This window comes from Drosophila subpulchrella, unplaced genomic scaffold, assembly GCF_014743375.2.
Source record: "Drosophila subpulchrella strain 33 F10 #4 breed RU33 unplaced genomic scaffold, RU_Dsub_v1.1 Primary Assembly Seq157, whole genome shotgun sequence".
NCBI classification, from domain to species: domain Eukaryota; kingdom Metazoa; phylum Arthropoda; class Insecta; order Diptera; family Drosophilidae; genus Drosophila; species Drosophila subpulchrella.
This window is the reverse complement of record NW_023665495.1, coordinates 117124-133920: the sequence shown is the minus strand read 5'-3', so window position 1 is coordinate 133920 and position 16797 is coordinate 117124. Positions and strand designations below refer to the sequence as shown.

At 44.5% G+C, this 16797-nt stretch overlaps 1 protein-coding gene across 1 annotated transcript in view; it reads left to right on the top strand.

Moving 5' to 3' along the window:
- The window catches only part of LOC119559010 (neurotrimin-like), a gene marked incomplete at its 3' end in the record, with an annotated part of 145120 nt that overhangs the window by 29262 nt on the left and 99061 nt on the right, over positions 1–16797 (top strand). The window lies entirely within an intron of this gene.

Sequence of the window (16797 nt, the reverse complement as noted above, 5' to 3'; positions counted from 1 at the left end):
TGTCTCTACGCGCTGACTCCGATGGTTGCTGATGATGCTCGACTTGGCTCTTCGACGCGTTGACTCGGTAATCGCTGACTTCTTTCAGTATCAGTTGCAGTTTTGGGACTTCGCAGGTAATCGGTGGGCTCTACACGACAATGCCTCATGAAAGCACAAATCGACCGAACGCTAGTCCTTTGCACCAGGTTATGCTCAGTCGGGCGAGGAACACTGGGTTAAGACAAATTTCCCCCTATATCAGGGCTCCTTGTCTCAGGACTCTATTTCTCGACGCTGATGGTGCCGCCGGACAATGTGCTAGGGTCATGACAAAGTAGGAAACAAACCGCCTTGACTCAGACGTGTGGTTCCCTCTGGACCTCAGCTACCTGTGTCTCAATTCGGAGATTCCTGATGTACTCAATCCCGAACGTCTCGACGAAGCGATCTAGCTCCTTGTAGGCTTCACACGGCGCTGCTTCCGACGAATTGACTTGTTGTTGTAAACTTGGTTCTTTGACTTTGATATCTAGCTGATCGTGACGGATTGACTCCTCGCGATCGACTCATTCCGCTCCCAGCGCACTGCGGCCTTATATAGGGCACCCGGGAACCGTTATTTCCCTTTTGCGGACGCACCGTCGTGATATCGTGATCCCTCCGATCCATATCGATAAAAACTATCGCACTAGGGTCTGGCAACGCTATCAGCTGTCAGTACTCTCCCCTTTTGTACACTTTTTTCCTATTACTTTGCGCGTGAGAACATATAGCCACAGCGCTACAATAATCGTAAATCCGAACCGACAACAATTTGAGCAATTAATCATTGGATACAATTTGGACGAATTGTATTTTCGAAGCAATTCTCCCCGGCCGAGACTAAGGGCCAGAAAGAAATATTTTGTAGATTGGGTTTCCCAAGATATCTGCGAACGGATAACGGGAGACAATATGTTAGTGCGATGTTTGAACAATATTGTATCACAAATGTCATTGAATTTATAAGGACTCCACTATATTGACCACAGCCGAATGCCGAAGTCGAAAATATGAATCGATCGCTAATGAAGAGGCTGAAAATAGCTCATCTGAACAAATCCAATTTTCAAGAAGATATTAAGAAATTTATTTTAATGCACAATGTTACTCCTCACAGCACAACAGGGACCTCACCTTCGGAACTAATGTTTAATCGAATGACTAGGGACAAAATTTCAAATGTGCAAGATGTATTGGGTGAAGTTCATGACTCAGAAGAAAAAGATAATGATTGCATACAAAAACATAAAGGTAAAGTAGTTGAAGATAAGAAAAGAGGAGCGAAAGAGGATAGCATACTGGTAGGCGATCAACTATTTATGAAGAACGTAGTATTTTCGAATACCACAATATATGAAGTTTTATAGCGTGAAGGTAACATAGTTAAAGTGTCATGTGGGGGGAAAACACTTATGAGGGATGCCAGCCACCTAAAGAAGATTCCAGCTGCCATAACCAGGAAAGACGTACCGGATCTTGGATCGACAACCACGGATTTGGAAAAGACACGTCAACACCCTTTGAAGGACACTCCCGAGCAATGCAGCGCATCCCCCGGACCTGGTTCAAAACTAAAGCTGATAAACAAAGGAGGGATGTCGGAATCAGTGCGAGAGAGAGTTGGGAGTGACTCTCTATTAACCACAGGGGAAGGCGATGTTTCGTCCTCAGATGCCGATCACGCGGACATTCATTGTTAATCAAGCATCTGCCGAGGGTAGATGTACATGTGTAAATAAGAAGTAAATAAGTAGAAACAAGAGTAAAACAAACGCGTGTGGACTTTACCTACGGGTTATTAAAGCCCTTTTAGCTGAGAACCGGGTATCTGATAGTCGAGGTACTCGACTATAGCGTTCTTCCTTGCTTGATATAATTTTAAGCAAATTTAAGCCTAAGATAAAAATTGTGATCCAGCAGCGCAGCGTGGGAACTTAAACAAGAGTTTCACGAAAACGAGAATCAAAACAGAAGAATTAACTTGATCAGGTAGTCGATTTTGGTTATGACGGCTGCAATATGTTTTGGGGCATTTGTGGATACTGTGTGGACAGTGGATCTTGTCCGCTTAAATGTGAGTCCAGCTAACCGCTACAAATGGTTATATTTTCGGTTTGTCAACCAAGGCGTTGAATAGAAGCTAGTTTCTGACGGGTTAAGGGATACATCGGTTGCCTAATCCGTATTCCCACATGTCTGCACCGACTAGGCCCAGTTTGCGGCAGCTCCGAAGTAGACAAATCGGAGGGTTTTTAAAGCGTGTTCGACGATTATCTGGGATCCTACCAGCCAGCTTGTAACGTAGTTGCACGTTGGAAACTTCCGCAATCGCTGCGGTAGCTGAATTCGAAAATTTGTGCCTTCTGTAGGTTTGGTTCGATTTGATATAGTTCCTTATTTTAAATTAGTGCACTATTAATTAACTTCGCTAAAATAAATTCACTTTTGTTAAAGCTTAATTGTAACTCCTCGCGGGTAAGCTTTCAAATTTGTTTCTTCACTGAAGTACATCCACTGCCGGTATCAAAAGAATACACGTGTTCAATGTTCAAGGCATATAAGTGGAATTACACGTTAATATTTTTCTGCAGTCAGGACTTGGGCACTAATATGCCCACGTAACAGAATTGGCGCGCAACGGTGGGATTTTTCATATTCCTTAAGAAATATTATTAGGGTCAACCATCTCGATGCCTGCGGTATCGGAGTGGAGTTACCTAGGGATGGCAAAGCTTTCGTCTTTATTTGCCATGAGTAATTTGACTGTTTTATAGAGCAGGGAACTTATATAATTTTAAATATGCACCTACTTATTTGTTTTTGTCCTTAAATTAGTAACTGTAAAGTCCCCAACTTCTGTGACTGTCAGTGTTGAGTGGCCACTCAATCAGAACTTTGTCACAGAATAGAGGCCTGACTTTGAAATGTTTTTAACCTTAGAAATTCTCTGTTTTGTTCATGGACAAATTTACTGGAATTTCCTTAAACCAAGAACTATGAGCTATCCTTTTTATAATACTATACCTACAACTAAGTGCCGACCGACTATTTGTTGAATGTTACGTAAATACAATTTATAGGTGCTTTCTGGTCGTTTGATAGGTTCGAGTCCAGAAAGAGCAGGAGCGCAAGCATTACGGTAACGCATTTAGCAGTTGCAGTGCGGGTCTACTGTTCGTTTGTCGATCCAGGACAGAATGGGGGTGGGGGAGGAAACAGGAAACGCAAAGCCGACGCCCCACAACGTACTAGGCATTTGTCCGGTCGTTTGCTTGGTTCGAGTCTTTGCTGTTTCCTTTGACATTTTTGGGCGGTGGACGATTTTTAAGTTTTTCTGGCCGACGTCCCACAACGTATTAGGCTAGATGGTCAGGTCGTTTGCTTGGTTCGAGTCAAGAGAAATAGGAGACGGTTGTGCGCCCGAGAGTGATCGGTCAAACAACCTGTTTTCCGACGACTGGCGGGAGGGGGTTCCTTATCTAAACACAGCCATTCCGTTTGGAACATTAGAGCTGTCTAGAGAAAGGAAAAGTAAGGGCATGTTAGTTTAGCGGAACCCAGTTGTGTAGAAGCGGCTAACACCCCTAGTTAGGGAAATTTATTTTGTTTTATTTTTGGGGCTCAAATATTGGACGGTTCTTGACCGAAGAGAAACTTGAGAAGCAGAGAGAAGCACCCCCAGGTTATAAACATTTTAATTGTCGACTCATTCAGCGTTTACGCCGCTGAGCGGGTGTTTTGAAAAAAATCACGTGAACCTTTTATACCAATCGAAAAAGAGTGAAGACAATTTTAGTGCGTGTATTAATCAGCACAAAGTGACAATTTATAAAAAGAAAGCCGAGGCCTTTAAAGATGGTCCAATCAGATAAATGAAGGGGGCCAAGAAGAAGGTCCTATTCCAACCCATCACCGGAAGAGTGACCCGAGCAACAACGCGCGGAGACAACCACCAACCACGGAGTGCGAGCGCGCCAAGGCTAGGAGACTTACCTGAAAGAGAGCCGTTGGAGCTCGCACAGAATCAGCCAGGACAGGTAGATACCCTGTCTGAAGAAAACAATTTGGACCAATATACTGAAATGGAAGGAGCTGCCGGTGGGGAGAATCTACCCCTAGGACAGCCGAAAGGAAAATCAAGTATGCTTCCCCGATTTCAGAGGCACGAGGAGGACAACGTGGAGGCTGCCGAGCGACGTGAACAAAGATTGATGGAGCTCTTAAGGAAGAGCAACGAAATGCAGCGTGGTATGAGCGCCCAGATAGAATCGCTGAAAGCATAAAAAAGAGAATTGCAGTCTCCAACATCCCGGAGACCCGAACAGAAGGGACTGCCTTCGCCGCCCTGTACTGTTTCGAATGAAACCGACAGCTTCTTGAGGTACCAAGAGACTCCGCCTCTGGAACCGGTAACACAGGACATGCTCAATAGCCAGATGCACCGGTTAAGAACACCCAGGCGGATAGATACTCCGTCCCACAGGCAATCCAGAACAAACAAAAGGGAGACGAGTCACCAACTGCACCCAGAGATCGATCGGAACTCATCGTTCCAGGGACCGAGATCAAAAGACGTCAGATTAGACAGATGGAACCTAAAGTTCGATGGAAGCGGCATGGCAGTTGAAAGTTTCCAGTTCCGCGTGGACCGATTGCAAGAGTTGTATGACCTCAGCCGCCAACAAGTCTTTTGTGAATTGCATCTTCTGCTGGCAGGTGCGGCCACCAAATGGTATTGGCAGTTAATGGAGGACAGGGCAAAAGACTTCGATTTTGACTACTATTCGTTGACACAGGAGATGGAACGAAGTGACCTTATGAAAGTTAAGGAATTAATGGAACGCAAGCAAGGACAGCACGAAACCTTCAGCGACTATGTCTCCGGTATGCACAACTTGCATTTCAAACTGAAGCATAAAATCGCTAAAGATGAATTTGTTGAGCTTTTGAAAGACAACATGAACTCCCAGATGGGCGGCTTGCTGCTAACATCCCCATTAACTTCGTTAGCGGAATTCAAAAGGGAGGGTATCCGAGTGGACCGCTGGTTAAAAAGTACTGCGAAAAACATACCCAGCACTTCAAAGCTTTCCTAATAGTACAAACGATCTTACACCTTATAAGCATATAAATCAAACATGTCTAATCAATGTGATTTAATCGGTCGTCAGTTAGATCAAACACAGATTCCATGCGCCAAGTGTAAGAAAAATACTAGGGTACTGAACATATATTTTAACAAAAAGCAACAGCAGTGAGGATATCAGCCTGGACAGCTCAGCCGATAAAACATGAGACTCTTGATCACAGGAGTGGGTCGAGGCCACACGTGAATGGGCGCCTAAAAAGGAGAAGAATCACGGAACAGACAACGATGGTCGTACGCAGATTCCTTTTGCGAAGTCATTCAATGCGGTCCGCATCGATCACTTCGAGCCTGTTACGTACGCCCTCCACATAGAAAGATTCACATAGAGAAACAACGACGAATCTTTAGACCGGGGGAGGGGTGCATGTGACTAACCAGACTCATACTGGTGAAGGCAGAAGAACAACGGCCACGATCGACCTACTCCATACCGGCAGCCAAGTAAAAGCTCTAGTCTGATATAAAAGACCTTAGACAATTAGAGAAGAGGAGAGAATCCATATGTGGGTCTTGCTGACGGAAGCCGGCAGCTCCGAGGGAAAACGACTTTCCCTGGGATAGTCGTCCACGGAGACTTTTACCACCAGGGCCAGCCACCATATCGAACAGTCTTTGAGGAGGACACAAATCGCTGCTCGAAAGATCCTTATGTGGCGGACCAGCGACGCCATTGTCATCAAAGAACGTGGAGAGGATCAACAATAAGGATGACATCTGACATACCGTGATGTTTGTAGCCGCTGTACCCGTGATCCCCATGCTCCTGTAAATTGTTCAGCTGTAGGAGCCATCCGTTCAAAAGCGTGGTGATCAATAACGTACTTCGGAGAAAGTAGTGGTGCAATATAAATGTGTTAACCGAGCCAACTAAAGCTAAAGTGAACTCATGCATAACCAAAGACTAATATCCTCAAGTAATACAATTGGAGAACAAGTGAGGAGCAACAAAAAACATTGGAAGCATTCAAACATGCACTGAAATACATTTAAACCAACCGAATCGATAGACGAAGTGCGAATCATGATGATAAGCCGTTGAAGAAGTCGCATGCCTCTGGCATAATATAACTATATATTTTGTGTTTAAGTGAATTGGTATACTTAAGAACAGTCGTATTTTGGTGTACGTATATTTATATAAACATATAACCAATATAATATTTTCCAAAGCCCAGGATCCGGAGCGTCGAGATCTCATCCCCCAGGATTTAAAGAGGTGGTAAGTTTGTCGGAACACGGTTCCTTTCTTATAAACATACATATATAAATGTGGGAAAGGAAAAGAAGACAAGGAGTGGTCATGTCTACAACAGCTCTGCCTAAACTTATTTTACTTTATTTACATTAAGGTATATTCAAATCTGTTAACGTAAAATTATCGCTTGCAACTCTGTTAAAATATTATATTCGATACCGCACGAAAAGAATCGTCGCATAGAGTACTCGCTTTTGCTTTCTGTTTTTCCGAGGAAGAAGATGTAAAACGGAATATCTTATTGTCTATCAATTAAATAAAGTCATTAAACTTAATTGTTGAGATTATCTTTGAACCATCACCGGCGATCCTACATAAATATCCGTGCAGTATCCTACAGTTTTATAGACTGCTATAAACTTTTCCAGCGGCCAGTATCAGCCTTGTTGTTGTATGTACAATTGCAAGAGCTCTCTGAGCGACGTTTTGTAGTCGTGAATAGTCAGCATTTTGCTGATGTGTAAATTCGATACTCTCCGCTAACCAAATATTGTCAATTAGTTTAATTTCCACATGATCTAGCCAACATTATGTAAGTCATCCACGGCACTCGCCGATATAAATATTATCCAATAAATTTGTAATGTAAAAGAATATCACAACATGAAGTGCTAGAGCTCTTTTAAGGGGATGTGCTGACGCGAGATGTGGAGTAGGTCAAGAATAATGACATTACTTTTGACGGACAACCTTGACAATAGGGGATCGCATTGCGCGGCGCGCGACGACCCATTGGCACACGAATGTGTGAAGGGAAGGGAATATGGCCAAAACACAGCCCGATCGTATTGCGATCAAGCGACAGCTAAGCTTGTGGGGCAGTGTGGACTGACGACTGACGAACTTTATGACTAATATTATTTTGCAGGTACTCTTAATATTTATTCTCGTTATGTTGGAGAGAGGCTTACCAAGATCCCACGACCCAAATACGACGTAGCTTATGCCGGCAAATGGTGCCAGAATATCGGACGCCTCTCCCTCGGCCCCAGGTCCCTGTCAGGACTCGGGCACTAATATGCCCACGTAACCTTTCATCTACATTTTTGACAACAGACATATGGCCCAAGGATTCATACTCCTTCGTAAACAAATCATATGCTGTCTTGAGTGGCGCGTCTCAATCCAGTGATTTAAACCTGTTCAGTGCATTCCTTTGCGAGTGTCCAAATCTATCAGGATTCGCCTTAAATGGCAACTTGACCGTGTCCTGCATTTGGACTTTCACGGGCAGTACTTTAATATATGTCCTTTGTTCATGCAATTAATGCAAGCGCCCGCAGTTTTGACCGAGTCATAGCGCGCGTAATGACCGCTTGAGTGGCAGTGTATGCAGGAAACTGCAGTGCTTAAAAACGTCCTTGAAGCCTGTAAGTGCTTGGTCTTATGTGGTGTTCGGTGATCCAGAGCTCGGTGGCCTTCCAGAAATTGAAGCCTATGATTGAGAATGGTTTAACAATCATCCCACGTAGTCTTGCCGTTCATCGTACTTTGTCTTGGTTTCGTAATCAACCTTCGACAGGAAAATGTGAATCATAATGACATTCATACTCTGTTCCGTAGATCCGATGGAAAGTAGTGATGCTCGTATTGCTGATGCATTGTCGGTTAGCCTTTGTAATGCTGTGGAGTCCGGATGTTTCATCGTTGGCATCTCGAAAGGCTAGAGAGGCAATCTGAAAAGATTAAAAGGTCGTTGTCATAGCCCGCGTCTAGATGTTCTAATGCCTTTTGTTGTTTTTTTTAATGCTTTGCTATTTATTTATTGAATCTTCTCCCTTTGGATACTAACAATAAGTGTATCAAGTCTTAGACTAATTAATCTATCTCACAGTCATATGACTGCTTTTCTGCTAAAGGGGCCCGAAAGTTATAGCTGGCTTTGCAGGTCGTTGCGTTGTAGACGGGATCGGCTGGAAATCCAAGTCAAGCTTCTTGCGAGGCGATTGGGGTGCGCAGAGAGTTTTTCGTTGTAGGACGCTTTTTGTTTGTCTATTTCATCTTTTACGGTAGGAATGCTTAGGTCCCTGTGGATGTTTTGGTTGCGAATATACCATGATGCCCCAGTGATAGTTCGCAGGATTTTCGATTGAACGCGCTGTATAATGTCTATGTTGCTTCTGCTGGCGTTTCCCCATAGCTGGGAGCCGTATGTCCAGATGGGCTTGAGAGTGGAGTTGTATAGCAAAACCTTGTAGTCCAGACGCAGGGGCGAACGAGCGTTAAGAATCCAGTGGAAGCTGGTGGCCTTTAGTTTTAGATGTACTTTCTTGCGTTCGATGTGTCTTCTCCAGGTAAGTCGTCTGTCAAGGTGGACGCCGAGATACGTTACATCGTTGACTTGGGGAATCTGCGTATTATTCAATAATAGTGGAGGGCCTGTTTGCCTGTTGAGAGTAAACGTTATGTGTTTACATTTTTGTTCATTTATTTTAGTCCGCCAATCAGATAGCCACCTCTCTACTACGAGAAGGTGGTTTGCTAGCTGTGTTGTGGCTCGGCCTGGGCACCTCGAGCGACTTAAAAATGCGGTGTCGTCAGCGAACGTAGATGTTGTTAGCTGCTCGTTCGTGGGAATATCCGCTGTGTATAGGAGGAACAGAGTAGGCCCTAGCGCGCTTCCTTGCGGGACTCCGGCTTTGATAATGTAGTCGTCGGATGTTGTTGTATTGCACCTTACTGCGAAGGTCCTGTTGTATAGATACGACTCAATAAGCTTGTGAGTGTAATCAGGCAAGTGTGTTTTGATTTTGTGCATGAGGCCACCTAGCCATACTCGATCGAAGGCTTGAGATAAATCAAAGAATATTGCGCTGCAGTATTCCCGATGCTCAAAGGCTGTGCGTATTTCTGATGTTATTCTGTTAACTTGTTCGATTGTTCCATGGCTTTGACGAAATCGAAATTCATGAGCAGGGATAACATTGTGTGCTCCTAGATATGGTGTTATGCGAGTTAGAAGGCATTTTTCGAACAGCTTAGACAGACACGATAATAAACTAATTGGTCTCTAGGATGACGGAATTGTGTGGTCTTTTCCGGGCTTCGGTATCATAATGATGATAGATTTTTTCCATTTTTTCGGATAGTAGCCGAGAGTTATAATCCCATTGAAGAGCTTACAAATAACCTCAATGGCAGAGTTTGGAAGTTCAATTAACATTTTTTGGGTTATTTGGTCACCGCCAGGGGCATTTTTCGGTTTCAGTTCACCAATGACTTTCGCGATCTCCTTTGGCTGAAACAATGGTGGTAGGGAAATAGATTCAGATTCGATTTGTGGTAGGAAAAATGAACCAGTGGCAGGGTTCGGCTGGAAGACGTTTCTGAGATGTAAAGCAAAAGTTTCGGCTCTATCTTCGTCGCTGCGGACCCAGATGCCAGATGAGTTTCTTATCGGAGTGATTGTTTCGATTGGAGAGCTCAGATTTGGGTGAGCCCTCCACAGAGGATGTTTTGTACTGGTTGGCGAAAGTTTTTTGTACTGCAGCTGTGCATTTTCTGTTTCTTGCTTTAGAGCTCGTTTAGTGTGCGAGTGGCTTCCTTAAGACGTTGTTTTGATGACGGCGATTTGTTGGTTTGCCAGGCACGTCGCAGGCGCCTCTTTTCTAGGACTAACCGTTCAATTTGCAGATTAGTTTTGAAGTGGTTTGTTTGCACGTCCCTGCCTTGTGGTGTTGAGATAGTGGCTGCCTCCACGAATACTTCTTCAAGAGCATCGGTAGAGCAGTCGATGTCCGCTTCGATGTTGAAGTGAGGGGTTAATTTGATGTGTGAGCTTACATACTTTTTATATTTTAACCAGTTGGTTCTGTGCGACGTCAGCCTGAGGGGGTGATCTGTGGTTTTTGTGCTTTGAAGAAGAGTTATTAGCACTGGCGAATGGTCTGACGACAGGTCCGAAATCGCTTTGGCGCTTATTATATTGCGGGGAATGTTTTTTGTCACCGCAAAGTCTATTAGGTCTGGAACTTTCCTGGGGTCTGTTGGCCAGTATGTGGGGCTGCCAGGGGAAACATAGTCTAATTTGTTGTTCGGTTCTATGATTGCATTGTATAATTACCTTCCTTTGGGAGTCACAAGGCGTGATCCCCAGTGCGTGTGTTTGGCATTATAGTCCCCTGCAGCTATAAAGCGATCTCCAAGCAAGTTGTAGAAGTCCATGAATTGTCCTTCAGAAATTGTAAAGCGAGGCGGGCAGTAGACAGCGGCTATGGTGATGTTTCCGTTGCCTGACTGCACCTTGATAGACGTGGCTTGCAAGTAATTAGTTGAAAACCTTTGGTGAAAGTGGTGCTTGATGCGTTCCCTGATTAGGATGCCGGTTCCGCCGTGGGCTTTACCATCTGGATGGTCTATGCGGTAGAAAGTATAGCCTCTTATTTGGAAGTTGTATTTGTTTGTGAGGTGCGTCTCTACCAGTAACATAATGTCGATATGGTTTTCATTCAGGAACTGTGTTACTTCAAGGTTGTGCCGTGAAACGCCATTGGCGTTCCACATGGTTATTCGTAGATTTGCCATCTGATTATTTGGACTGCTTAGCTACAAGTAGCTGTATCACCATGTTCTGGTTTTTAACCAGTGTTTGCATGGTCGTTTTCATGAATGACATAAGTTCCATCATACTTTGTTGCATGGTGACCATCATAGTTGCCAGAGCGCTTTTCGACTGTACTTGGATCTGCTGAGCGTTTCCTAGATTAGACTGGAGTGGGTTTTCCGTCCCCGATCGAAGGGCATCGGCGTATGAGAATCCCTTCTGGGTATTTAGTTGACCAAATGATGATCTTGCAGCCGTGCCGAAAAATACTTCCGGCGTCGTACGCGAGTAAGTGTACGCATTTTGGGTATTCTGATGGCGCGTTGCTAAAACTTTTCGCATGCGGTCCTTCATCTCCTTGTAGATCGGACAGCCCCTGTAGTTTGCCGTGTGGTTACCTTGACAATTAACGCATTTTTTCTTTTTGGGGTCTTCTTTGTTGGCAGGGCAGTTAGCCGAATTGTGGAAGTCTCCACACGCTACACAGACTGTTCGAAGTGAACAGTATGCCCTGGTGTGTCCATACTCCTGACAATTTGTGCATTGCACTGGGCCGTTCCTTTTATGTGGCTCTTCCACGTTAATTCTTTGGTGCAATAAGTATTGCAGGTTATAAATGGGGTGCACCTCATTTTTCTTCAAGACTGCTCTAGCTCGACCCTGAAGAGTGGTTGCGGCTCCTTTTTCCTGTTTATAATGTTACTGACGTTCTTTGCAGAAAACCCTTTTTCCTTGAGAGCATCGTTAACTTCCTTGGCGGTTACGGCGGGCTCGATTCCTTTTAGTACCACTTGCAGGCCCTTACTGCTTTTTAGTTGGTACGTGTAGTAGCTTTTCCTAGCTTCCTCCAAGTATTTGGATACTGCTCGGAAATGTTCTTCAGATTTGGTCTGAAGCTTGGTTTCATGGATATCCCTTTTTGTGACCGGAACAACATGAAAGTTTCCGTCCCCCGTCAGCGCAACAATTTTGTTGACCAGGGCGTTCGAGATTTTCTCCCTAATGTAAATTGGTGGGGGCTTAAATTTCGGTTGGGTCTCCTGAGCCCGTTCTGGTTCATTTTCTGCTAGAAGCGCAAATCTATTGCTGTTGGATCTCCCGGGTAATTTATCTTCTATTTGGACACGGTTTATTTTTGCCTTGTTACCTACAGTGGTGTTCTGCGGGCTAAGCTTACGCTTGATATGGATGTACCGATCTTGTTCGGTCTGTATGGCCGGACCCGCTTGCTGAATTTTGTTTTGGTTTTGATTTGTTGTCGTGGTTTTTGTTGCCGTTGTATTTAGAGCTGCGGTTGCAGTCGATTCCGAAATAATAGTCGTAGCTGTGGTTGTTGTTGGTTTTTTTGTTGTAGCTGCAGTTGTTGCTGACAAATTTAGTGCTGATGCAGAAGTTTTACCGTTGCATGTTGTTGGTGCGCCAGGGGTCGAAACTGATGGTGGGGGGGTTTTGCATTGTTGACTCCACGCCGTCGGAGTAGGGGTAACCGTAAGTAAGCATGGTGAGCAAGATCGTGCTCTTTGGCTATCGACCGACAGTAGGGTCGTTTTTTGCACTTCGCTATCACGCGTTGAGACATACGAAAAGTAACCGTCTCTTCGGCTCGCGGAGCTGAGTCGCTCTTTATTCTGTTCGTAGCTCATTGAGCCTTTATTAGCGTGGCACTTATTTATTATTATAAGATGAAACAATGTCTGTGCTAGTCAAAGTCATTACACCGATTTTGTGTGTTGAAACCTAAATTTCTTTGGGTTTTAGCGTCTTTTTGCTTATTTGATATTAACCAGTTTAGTTTTTTTGTTTTGTTTGCATTTAATTTATCAACTTTCTTGCACTTTTCGCGGAGCTCGCACAAGACACGTCCGCTCTCTTCAGCGGTCGCGAACGTGATGAACGTGATTGTAGTTGTCATCCGTAACGTGAACGGATTGAACAACCTCGAGTGCCGAGCCTGACAAACAACTCAGAAGGTAATTGAATTTATCTATCGTGATGAGGATTTGATCGTTATGCACTAGGTTCAGGAATGAGCCTTTCAACCGTTTAAATGCTACGTATTTGCCGTCGAAATGTGGTAATTTCAATTTCGGCAACCTGGTTGTGTGAGCTGACCCAACGGCCATGGAAGCGTTGAGCTTGGTTTGCTTTTGGGCTGCAACAATGAGGAGATGCTATATTTGGCGGCTATAAATCGGTCTTCTTGGCCTGCGCGCTCAGTATCAACGGCGATCAGATTTTCGATTTGTGTCTGCATGTTTGATAATTCTCGGTAGTGGACTTGTAGTCGGCACTGAAGTACTCCTGCATCCTCCTGGCTTCCGCATGGCTTCACCTTCTCTTGAATGTTTGAGATGTGTTTTTCCACCTCGCGTAGATTGTTTAACTTTACATCGGCGGTTGAGACTTGACCTTCTTCGCCGGGGCCCGGCATGATGAAATCTCAATGTAAATTCTTGTGTTTAACCAAATACAAATATTAGCGTTTATAATTTTTGTTTCATTGTGAAAACGGTGGATTTACTTCCGTCTCTTACTTTACCCGAAGCACCCTGTGCACCGGTGCGCTTGCGAATATGCAGACAGGTGCCAAGGAGAAATATATAAGTTAACGCAGGCAGTTCTCACGGAGAGAAACTGCAGAGTTGCAGGCCATATCCGGTGGCCTGCACGCGCATTGAAGAAATAGCTGACCGCGCGCTACAAGTGCAATTGCCCGGAGCCAGACTGGAGCACTCGCGGAGCGAGTGATCGCCATGGGCCGGGACAAAAATGCTGACTCGGCACCTTGGCGACAGCGCTGCAGGAAGACAAAGGCCTCGAGCTGCAGCTGGATAGGAGTTTTAAGTTAGTCTTAATTGGTACTCCAGAGTAATAGCTCTGTCTAAACTTATAAATAAAACCTATGCCCTAACGGGCGTGTGGTAAATAAAGAACAAACAAGGAAGAACGCTATAGTCGAGTACCTCGACTATCAGATACCCGTTACTCAGCTAAATGGACCAAAGGAAAATGGAGATATGCAAGCAGCAAATGCGCCACCTACCGGCGGTAGACAGATTTAAGCGTTTTGGGCGTTAGAGTGGGCGTGGCAAAGTTTTTTTAAAATCAATCGATAGGTATTGACGAGACCAATACATTTCAGTTTAAATTTTTTATCTAGCACGAAAATTGTGGGCGCCACAGGCTTGGGCGGTTTGTGGGCGTTAGAGTGGGCGTGGCAAACCTTTTTTAGATCAATCGATAGGTATTTACGAGACCAACACATTTCAGTTAACATTTTTTATCTAGCATAAAAATTGTGGGCGCCACAGATTTGGGCGGTTTGTGGGCTTTAGAGTGGGCGTGGCATATTCGCGTAACAAACTTGCGCTGCGCTTTAGCCTACGGAATCTAAATCTCAAAACCCCGTTTCTCTATCTTTGATATTTTCCGAGATATCCGCGTTCATATTTACGATTTTTTGAAGTTTGTGGGCGGTTCGTGGGCGTTATAGTGGGCGTGGCAAACTTTTTTTTGGGTCAATCGGTAGGTATTGATGAGAACAATACATTTCAGTTAAAATTTTTATTCTAGCATCAAAACTGTAGGATCCACGGTTCTAGGCGGTTTGTGGGCGTAAGAGTGGGCGTGGCACTCTTTTGAAATAAACTTGCGCTGCGCAGGAATCTCAGGAATCTGCATGCCTAATCCCAGTATTGTAGCTCTTATAGTTTCCAAGATCTCAGCGTTCATACGGACAGACGGACAGACGGACAGACGGACAGACGGACAGACGGACATGGCTAGATCGACTCGGCTAGTGATCCTGATCAAGAATATATATACTTTATGGGGTCGGAAACGCTTCCTTCTGCCTGTTACATACTTTCCGACGAATTCCTTTTACTCTACGAGTAACGGGTATAATAAATTAACAACCAGATTCTTATAATATATATGTCTATCTAGGTTCTAGGTTATCTAGGTTATTTTAAATGCAACACAAGCAAGGTATCAGAGTATGCGAGTACTTGCGGTTTTGCGAAAAAGTTTGGAGAGCTTACCAAAGGGAGGGGATTGCGTAACCTGCACGTGGTGAAGTTAGGTTACAGATGAAGCTTGGGATGCGTCTGGCAGGCCGAATGTTTCCCTTGGCAAATAAGTCGTCAATTTACCAAATTCCCCGATCTTCGGAAGATGCCGCAGAGCTTCCAGCAATCTGAGAGCTTTCGCAGCTTAGTAGCTTGGATCGAAATTCCTTTTCCGATGGACGTCGCAGTCCTGTCACGGTCGCCAAATGTCTGGCCCTTAGTCTCGGCCAGGGAGAATTGCCTAGAAAATACAATTCGTCCAAACTGTATCCAATGATTAAGTGCTCGAATTGCTGTCGGTTCGGTCTTACGTTTTTTGTAGCGGTGTGGCTATATGTTCTTACGCACAAAGTAGTAGAAAACAAGGAAGAACGCTATAGTCGAGTACCTCGACTATCAGATACCCGTTATTCAGCTAAAGGGACCAAAGGGAAATGGAGATATGCAAGCAGCCAAACGAGATTGAAATGCGCCACCTACCGGCGGTAGACAGACTTAAGCGTTATGGGCGTTAGAGTGGGCGTGGCAACATTTTTTGGATCAATCGATAGGTATTCACGAGACCAATACATTTCAGTTGTGGGCGTTAGAGTGGGCGTGGCATATTCGCGTAACAAACTTGCGCTGCGTACAAGGCTACGAAATCTAAATCTGAAATCCCAATTCTTTATCTTTGATAGTTTCCGAGATATCCGCGTTCATACTTACGATTTTTTGAAGTTTGTGGGCGGTTTGTGGGCGTTAAAGTGGGCGTAGCAAACTTTTTTTATGTCAATCGATAGGTATTGATGCATTAAAAGCATCAAAACTGTAGGAGCCACAGTTTTGGGCGGTTTGTGGGCGTAAGAATGGGCGTGGCACTCTACTGAAACAAATTTGCGCTGCGTAAGAAGCTCAGGAATCTGCACGCCAAATCTCAATAGCCTAGCTCTCATAGTTTCCGAGATCTCAGCGTTCATCCGGACAGACAGACAGACGGATAGACGGACATGGCTAGATCGACTCGGCTAGTGATCCTGATCAAGAATATATATACTTTATGGGGTCTAGTGGGAATCTAGTATACCCTTTTACAAAAGGAGAGAGTACTGACAGCTGAAGGCGTTGCCAAACCCTAGTGCGATAGTTTCTATCGATATGGATCGGAGGGATCACGATATCGGTGTAATTAATTTCAAATATAACAACTCCAATTTATAAACTGTGCTTTCCCTGACCTGCCCCGATAATCGATTCCGATGATATGGACTGTACAAACTTTACTTCAGTATATTTAGAAAAATAGTCTATGAGTATGAGAACTTATTTGACGTTTGAGTTCCATGGGCTTATTGGAAAAACAGTTCTTTGCATCGGGGACGGCCCCAACGGTTGAGAGACTAATATGCAATCTTTGCACAATTTGACAAAGTTTTCCACATCTCGATCAACGCGTGGCCACCACACCTTGACTCTCAATCGACGACTCACCGGGGTGTCCTTCATGAGCTAGTCCAGAACTCTTTTTCGCAGACTTTTTGGTATAATTAGCCATGTTCCCCTTAACAAAATGTTCCCTAACACCCGCAAATATGCCACGCCCACTCTAACGCCCACAAACCGCCCAAGCCTGTGGCGCTCACAATTTTCATGCTAGATAAAAATTTTTACTGAACTGTATTGGTCGCGTCAATACCTATCGATTGACCCAAAAAAAATTTGTCACGCCCACTCTAACGCCCATAACGCTTAAATCTGTCTACCGCCGATAGGTGGC